Raw genomic sequence first — 8,960 nt, forward strand, 5'->3', positions numbered from 1 at the left:
AGCTTTCTCTCATCTAAGCTCTTATATTGGTCAAACAACAAGCAAAAAGAGAAACAATCACTAAAAGGATTAAGCAGGTTACCTAATAAACTCATTTTAATCATTCCAATCCAACTATCTGAAAGAAAAATAAGATTTGAATGAATCCAGAGAAAGACTTTGTTCCATAATATTGGGGTGGAAAAAGAATAGAATCCTTTGCTGATGCAGTGGAAAGACCATTGAATTTGGGAGTCAGGACTTTCTGACTAATTCTTCCATTAATTTATTTTGTCTTCAGTTTACTTAAGCATACTGCCATGATGCTGTTATTTTTAACCTTCTAAAATGTAGCTCCTATAACAGTTCATAAAACAGTCAATCTCATGGAGTAAACTCATCCTTTAATCTAACAAAATAAGCTCACAAGTAATGATCTTTCCCTTCCCTTCCCTTCCCTTCTCTTCCCTTTCCTTCCCTTCCCTTCCCTTCCCTTCCCTTTTCCCTTTCCTTTTCCCTTCCCTTTTCCCTTCCCTTTTCCCTTCCCTTCCCTTCCTTTCCCTTCCCTTCCCTTCCCTTCCCTTTTCCCTTACCTTCTGTCTTAAGAATCAATACTAAGTATTAGTTCCAAGGCAGAAGAGAGGTACTGGCTAGGCAAATGAGATTAAATAATTTGTCCAGGGTTACAAAGGTGGGAAGTATCTGAGACTAGATTTGAACTCAGGACCTCAAGTCTAAGCCAGACTCTCCACTGAGCCATTGAGTTGCCCCAAGTATTACCTTTCAAAAGAGATTTTAAAACTTTAAAAATAAATCAAGCTCGAAAAGATGATAGTAATCTCAGTAATTACTTAAATAAGATGACATGATTTTGTATATTACTACTTTGACATGATTTTTCAGATAGTTGAAAAAAAGGCTAAACAGAATTGGGAGAGACTTGGTTTTGAAGCTCAGCTCTTAACATTTATTAGTTGTAGAATCACAGGCAAATCTTTTCATTTCTCTGAGCCTTGATTTCCTCATCTATAGAACAGGGATGGTAATTCCTATACTACTTGTCTAAAAATATTTTTGTGAGAAAAGTGCTATAATTTAAAACTTTATTAATTGTGCAAAAATCAAGAAAATAGGATTGTCAATAAAATAGTATATCTGATTAGCCTCTCACCTTAGCTAACTCAAACTAATGAAGAACTTGGGCACAAGGAGGAAAGCAATGTAATATGTTGGAAAGAGCAATGGATTTTGATAAGGAGGATCTTGATTTAAATTCTAAATTTCAACTCTTCTTACCTGTGTAGTTTGTATAATGGAAGGAGAGCAGGACTTAACTGTGGTCAGGAAAGACTATGATATAATCTTACTTATAACATGTATTTGCCAGATGTCTATGTCAAATTACTTAATTTCCATGAGGCTCAATTTTCTTCATCTGTAAAATAAGCATTATAGTATCTGCTTTACAGAGTTGGTTTTTTATTTGGTTTTGTTCAGTTCATTTTACCAAGCTAAGGAACTCCTAGTGAGAAAACTCACTCCACCAGTGTAAATGGGCAACTGATCTACAACTTAAGAGTCTTAAAGAGTTGCCTGGGATGCTAAGAGTTGCTCAGTGTCAGAGGTATATTTTGAATCCAGTTGGTTCTCACTCTGATGCCAGTTTCTACCCACTATGTTATGCTTTCTCTTTTGAGGGTTGTTATGAGATATATCAGATGAGATAATGTACATGCAGAACTTTATGAATCCTAAATAAGTATAAATGTCAGTGATATGCAAAAAGTACTTTTAGGAAAGCCCTGATGAATATGATGAATCTTCTAATTGACTTGGTAGTATTAAAATGTATTACAAGGCATGGATTTATATCTAAAAGATATCTCCCATGAAAGTAGACATGGGACTCTAGCTCTTTACTGACATGCTCCTCTAAACACAAGGCATTGCTCTTATTATGGATCTATTATGACCTTAGACGGAACTCAAAAATAGGTGTACTATAGGTTTGGAGGAATTCATGTAAGATAAGAAAATACAGAGGAAAATCAGGAAATTACTAGTGATCCAATTTGGTTGGACTTCAGAGTATATAAAAGGAGAATAATATGAAACAAAATTGAAAAATAAGATTAAAGTTTGATTTCAGAGGTCCTTAAGTATCAGTCTAAGAATTTGTATTTTATTATCAAGGCAATGGTCAGCTACAGAAGGTTTTGAACAAAGGAATGAGTTGGTCAAACCTGTGCATGAGGAAAATTATATTGGCAGTGATATGAAGCACTCAGAGATGAGAGAGACTGTAATCAGAGGAACTGATTAGGAAGCCATAACAATAAACCAGGAAAGAGATGATTAAGGCCTTAACTAGAGTTAGGATAAAAATCCCCACCAAAGGAAGAAGAATCAATAGAATTTTGGTCTCAACTCTAATATCTCCCTTCCCTCCTAAATTGCAAATCTTGAGTTAACATTTTCCTCTTGAACATTTCAAATTGAATGTACCATAGGAATTTCAACTCAACACAGCCAAAAGGAATTCACTGAAACTCTCTTACCTCTCCAAAGCTTGTCCTTTTCTGAACTTTCCTATTTTCCCAGGCATTCAGGCTCAAATCCTATGGGTCATCTTTGACTCCTCATTCTCATTGATTTACCATGTCTAATCTATTGGCAAATTTTGTTGTTCCTACCTTTAAACCATCTATATCATGTATCCCTTTCCCTCCACTCACACAGGTGCCACCCTGTTTCAGGCCCTTATCATCTTGGCTAGATAATCAGATTAGCCTTCTTGTTGGTTTCTGGGCCTCCATTCTCCTCCTTAGTCTAATCCATCCTCCATTCAGTTGGCAAAGTGGTTTTTTTAAAGTACAGGTCTGACCATGTGACACCCTTAGTAAATAAGCTCCTATGACTTGCCTACAGGATCAAATATAAAATCTTTTTTTTGACCTTTAAAACATTGCTGGGTTTGTATCCCAAGGAGATCACAGATAAAAAGACTTGTATAAAAATATTTATAGCCACACTCTTTTTGTGGTGGCAAAAAACTGGAAAACGAGGGTATGCCCTTCAATTGGGGAATGGCTGAACAAATTGTGGTATATGCTGGTGATGGAATACTATTGTGCTCAAAGGAATAATAAACTGGAGGAATTCCATGTTAACTGGAAAGACCTCCAGGAATTGATGCAGAGTGAAAGGAGCAGAACCAGGAGAACATTATACACAGAGATAGATACACTGTGGCACAATGAATGTAATGGACTTCTGTACTAGTGGCAATGCAATGACCCAGGATAACTCTGACTAAGTTCTAAGGAGTTCTAAGGAGAAAGAACACTATCCACATCCAGAGAAAGAACTGTGGGAGTAGAAACGCAGAAGAAAAACATGATTGATCACATGGTTCAGTTGGGGTAGGATTGGGGATTTTGATTTTAAAAGTTGAATCTATTGCAAATATGAATAACATGGAAATAGGTTTTGAACAAGGAGCAGGGAGGGAAAGAACATGATTCATGTAACCATGGAAAAATATTCAAAATAAATTAAAAAAAATAAACACATGAAAAAGTGTTCTAAATCTCTCATAATTAGAGAAATGCAAATCAAAACAACTCTTTGGTACCACATCACATGTAACAGATTGGCCAATATGACAGAAAAGGAAAATATTAAATGTTGGAGGGGATGTGGCAAAATTGGGAAATGAATGCATTGTTGGTGGAGCTGTGAATTGATCCAACCATTCTGGAGGACAATTTGGAACGATGCCCAATGGGCTTTAAAAGACTGCCTGTCCTTTGATCCGGCCATACCATTGTTGGGTTTGTACCCCAAAGTGATAAGGAAAAACACTTGTACAAAAATATTTATAGCTGCATTCTTTGTGGTGGCAAAAATTGGAAAATGAGGGGATGCCCTTCAGTTGGGGAATGGCTGTTAGAATACTATTTGGCTAAAAGGAATAATGAACTGGAGGAATTCCATGTGAACTGGAAAGACCTCCAGGAATTGATGCAGAGCAAAAGGAGCAGAACCAGGAGAACCTAATGCACAGAGACAGATACACTGTGGCGCAATCAAATGTAATGAACTTTCTCTACCAGCAGCAATGCAATGACGGAGGACAATCCAGAGGAACTTATGAGAAAGAATGCTATCCATATCCAGAGAAAGAACTGAGGGAGTAGAAATGCAGAAGAAAAACAACTACTTGATCACATGGTTCAATGGGGATAAGATTGGGGATTTTGACTTTAAATGATCACTCTATTGCAAATATTAATAATATGGAAATAGGTTTTGAACAGTGATACATGCGTAACTCAGTAAAATTTCTTGTCAGCTCTGGGAGGGGGAAAAAGAGGGAAGGAAAGAACATGAATCATGTAACCATGGGAAAATATTCTTAATTAATTAATTAATGAAAAAAGACAACTAAAATATCATATTCCGCAGGAGGTTTTTCTGTTGCTATTTATTGCTAGTACCTTCCCTCTGAGATTATCTTCTATAGAATGATTAATAGAATTCTGGATATAAGATCAAGTTAGCTCTGAGTTCAAATTTAGTCTCAAAGACTTAATAGCTGCATAATGCTGGGTAGTTCACAACCTTTCTGTACCTGATTTTCTTCCTTTGGGTTATTGTGAGAATAAAATGAGATAATTTTTGTTAAGTGTTTTGTTGTGATGATGATGATAATGATTTTGTTGTTGTCTCCCAAATTAGAATATGAGCTCCTTGGGAGTAGGGACTGCCCCTTTGCCTTTCTTTATATCCCTTCTACATAGTGCTTGGCACATACTAAGTAAGCATTTGAATGCTTTGTAACTGATAGTTGATTAATTAACTTAAGTTTCTGTGAGGTGCCAAGCACTGTGGTAAGCACTGGGGATATAAAGAGGGAAAAAAAGGCAAGCTCTGCTGTCAAGGAGCTTACAATCTAATGTTTGAAGACAACATGAAAAATGAAGCTATAAAGGGAGGGGAAGGAATGGAAGCTAAACAGTGGAGAAGAGTGGAAAAGTCCAAAGGAGATTACTTTCATAGGAAATTAAGAAAGTCTGGGTGCCCTTTTAAAATAGAGATTCTGGGAGGAGCTTCCCATTTTTCCCTCTAATCAGAGGGAATCCAGGGGCAGAAGATACTGATAAGATGTGAATACCAGGACCAAGTGATCTTGCAGGTTGATCAAGTTCCTAAAGACATAATGGAGATGTCCAAAGTAGTGCAAGCCTGTTGCTCTGAAGAAAGGAAATGAATTAAAGTCTGGGAGGATGTTGGTCTCAGCAGAAATAAAGAAGGTAGGAAGAATGAAAGATTTTCAGTGGAATATGATGAGTCCAGTTTTGAACAAGTTGAGTCTGAAAAAGGGAAGAGAATGAATCAAATGGAAATGACTATGTGGCAACAGGAAATCAAAGGATAAATCAGGGTTATATACTCATATTTGGGAGTTAACTGCAAAGAAATACTCACTAAGGAAGAAAACATAGAGATAATAGAACAGGACCAAAGACAAAACCTTAGTGGTTAGGGGACAAAAGAATATTATGAATCACTTAAACTGGAGTGATCATGTAGAACAACCAGGAAAGAGCTTTGCTGTGAAACCTAAGGGAGGAAACAGTATCAAGAAGAGTATCAACAGTGTCAATTGAATAAATGTCAAGGAGGATGAAGACTGAGAAAGACAATTAAGATGTCACTGGTGACCTTTGAGACAGGAAGGATTGGTTCCAAAATTTACTTTGCTTCTAAGGAAATCCATACCAGATTTTTATTTCCACTTTGACATTCTTCCCTAGTTCTTCAGGACAAGGAGAACACTCTTAAGGATGACAATTCTGACAGTTAATGGATGGGGAGGATCTTCTTAGCCTAGGTTCCTGGAAACCAGCAGAAATTTGAGCAATTCACATTCTAAAATTGTTTGTTCCCAAATGATTTCTTGGGAATGGGAACTTTTTTTTTTTTTTTTAAGGGGAGAAAAGTCAACTCAGCATCCTTGTTATTATTCAATAGATAACTGTACTTTCAAAATATGTACCAATAATTCACTGAGTATTTTTAAAAATACATTATTTTTTAAGTGTCACAAGAATGGTAGATAGGTACTAAGGTAGCATTAGACTTATTAATGTACTGCTGGCTACTGTAATGGGGATAATTTGAGGAAAGGTGTGTGGTACAAGGGAATTTTGAAAGGAGGTTGTCAGGGACTTGCTAGGTGGGTAATCTAGGTTACAGGTAGGCTGGAATAAGGAGATTCAGGATATAATAGGGCTGAAGTCAGGAGTATAACACTGAAGGAAAATAAAGATCTTCAGGGAGAGGAGGAATTAATCTAAACAGGCAAAGACAGCAAGGCTTATAGACCAGGACTCAGACTTAAACACTAACACTAACTGAGGGAAATAGACTGAACTGAAATTAACTACAGGCTTTAGTTAATTTCACAGGAAGGGACTTGTTTTGAAGTTACACCTTCCTTCAAGATGGATACCCCAGCTTCCCTTCAAGCCCAGAGTATGTTAGTTCTTTCCCTCTTCTTCCCTCTCTTAATAACTAACTGACAAATTATACTAATAGGTCTATTGAAACACAAAAGGGTTTATTATCTTTAAAGGATAATTTGTCAGGAAAGTGGATTGAGGAAGCCCTAACAGTTGTCTCAGGAACCTCAGGTGGGGGAAGGGAGGCAGAGATGGAGTCTGAGCAAGGACCTGCCTTAACTCAGCTTACAAGGTGCTCTTGATATCTAAAGGAAATAAATGATGACTAACCAATTTCTTTAGATAAGATATTGTCAAATTATAGTTAAACCCCTCACAGATTTGAACTCCTCTCTAATTTACTCTCCTTATTAACTCCACAGACATATAAGGGAAGGGAAGGAAGGTAGGAAATAATATAGGTAATGAAGATACAAAGGATTTATCTAAACTAACAATTCTTAACTAAATATTTCAAAGCTAGGCTAAATTTCAATTCTACAGATAGGTAAGGAAGTAGCTCAGCAGGTCTGAAACTCTCCATGAGATTCACAAACCAACTGACTTTTCTCCCTCAAGATTCCAAACCCCTAACTGATTACAGAACTCAGCCAAAGCTTGAAAAAACTATCATGACTCCTTCTGTCTGTACTACACTACCTATTAGGTACAGATTATATATAAATCTAAACTATTCATTCAACAACCATTTTGTTGTATATTTATTATTTCCAAAACCCTGGGCAAATCTTTGGAGGAAAGTCATGGAATTTAATATATGGAAGAGGAATGTGATATATAAAAAGTCAGTATTATGAAAAAATATTAAAAAATTACAACCTTATTTTATGAAACCCTCAAGCACTTCTTGATCACCCTTGATAGAATCGGTAGATTTGTTCCAGATTGAACAATAAATCCTTAAGTGCCCATTGATCATCTTATATAGGATTAGCAGATATAATAAAAATCTTAAGTACCCTTTTTTGTTTTCTTAGTTTCTCTTATTGTTTCTAGACTGACTTCCAGGGCTACATCCTCTTTCCCTAGCCTCTAGGTAAACCAATCAGTTGTCCTCCCTTTCCTTTACCTCTCTAAAATATATATAAGACCCTGAGTTCAACAGTTCATGGAATTTCCCATTATTTTCTTTCCCAAAGACAGCTGTTCCCAGAACCCCAGAGCTTGGCTCTAGTGTAGTGATCATATGAGCATTGTCTCTCTTGTCCTGATTAAAGACATGTTCTGTTAAAACTATGTTGGTAGTTCTGTGTTTCTTTCAAGTCAACAGTATTTAATAAGCTATAACTAGACCTCCAACAAGCTATACAATAAATATAGTGTGGAATTAAGTATAATAATGACATATGATGAGTGTGAAGCTCAGTTTGAAGTCAGAAGGGAAGATCATCTCTAAATGGGAATAGGAATGGCTTTCAGAGGAAAAAATGACATTTTTTGATCTAGGTCTTAAAGGATAAATCAGATTTCAAAAGGAGAAGATAGTGGAATGAGCCATTCTATGAACAAGGAATAGCATGAATGAAGTTATGGAAGCAAGAAAATGTTAGATATATACACAGGACAGCAAATAGTCCAATCTGAGAAGAGTATAACTTACTTAGGAGTATGGAATAAAACTGCAGGGCTTCATACTATAGAGGACAGAGTCACTAAGAAAAGAGGGGATAAGAGCTAGACTAACCTGTGTTATGGCTGGTGTGGGGCAAGGAAGAGAGAGAGAGAGAGAGAGAGAGAGAGAGAGAGAGAGAGAGAGAGAGAGAGAGAGAGAGTAAGCAGAGGTGATTCAGTCTGACCAGTGGATGGGAGGCTGAGCAGCTGAGTTGCCCCTGATGAATTTCCAGATTTCTGTACCATATATCAGTCTGACTAAGGTTTGACCTAAGAGACACATGAGACCAGAGTAAGGTGATATAGCAAGGTTTATTTGAAATAGCAAGAGGGCCCAACTCTAAGAGAATTAATGAGAGGGTCCCACAGTGGGGTGGGGGTGGAGGAGAAGTAGCAAGGGGGAGCCTGATGCCAATAGAATTTGTGAGGTAGTCCCCTTGGGAGGGGTGAGGAATGGAGGAGAGGAGTGGCAAGAGAGAGGAGTCCAATGCCAGGAGAGATGGCTGTGGGGACCTACCTGAGTTGGGGGAGAGATGGGTTTCGGGAAGGAAGGGGGTGTAGGGGACAAGGTAACTTAGATTGCCTCTATTGGTTGTCTCTGGGGAAGGTAAGCTACTTGGGTTAACTCATTGGATATTCCTGAGGGTGGTGGGGTGTCCTGGTCTCTGGAGGTAGGGAGCTGGTTCTCAGGTCTGATCCTTGCCTGTGCAGGACAGGCTAAAGAACAAAGTCCTGGTGTTCTGCCAGGTGTTGCTGGGGATCTGTAGGTGTTGATTGGTGGTCATGGGGGCTTTCTGTTCCCACAGTCTGTCAGGAGTGAGAGCCAGACCTAGAGATGGGAGG

This window comes from Gracilinanus agilis, chromosome 3 (genome assembly GCF_016433145.1).
Source record: "Gracilinanus agilis isolate LMUSP501 chromosome 3, AgileGrace, whole genome shotgun sequence".
Classification (NCBI taxonomy): domain Eukaryota; kingdom Metazoa; phylum Chordata; class Mammalia; order Didelphimorphia; family Didelphidae; genus Gracilinanus; species Gracilinanus agilis.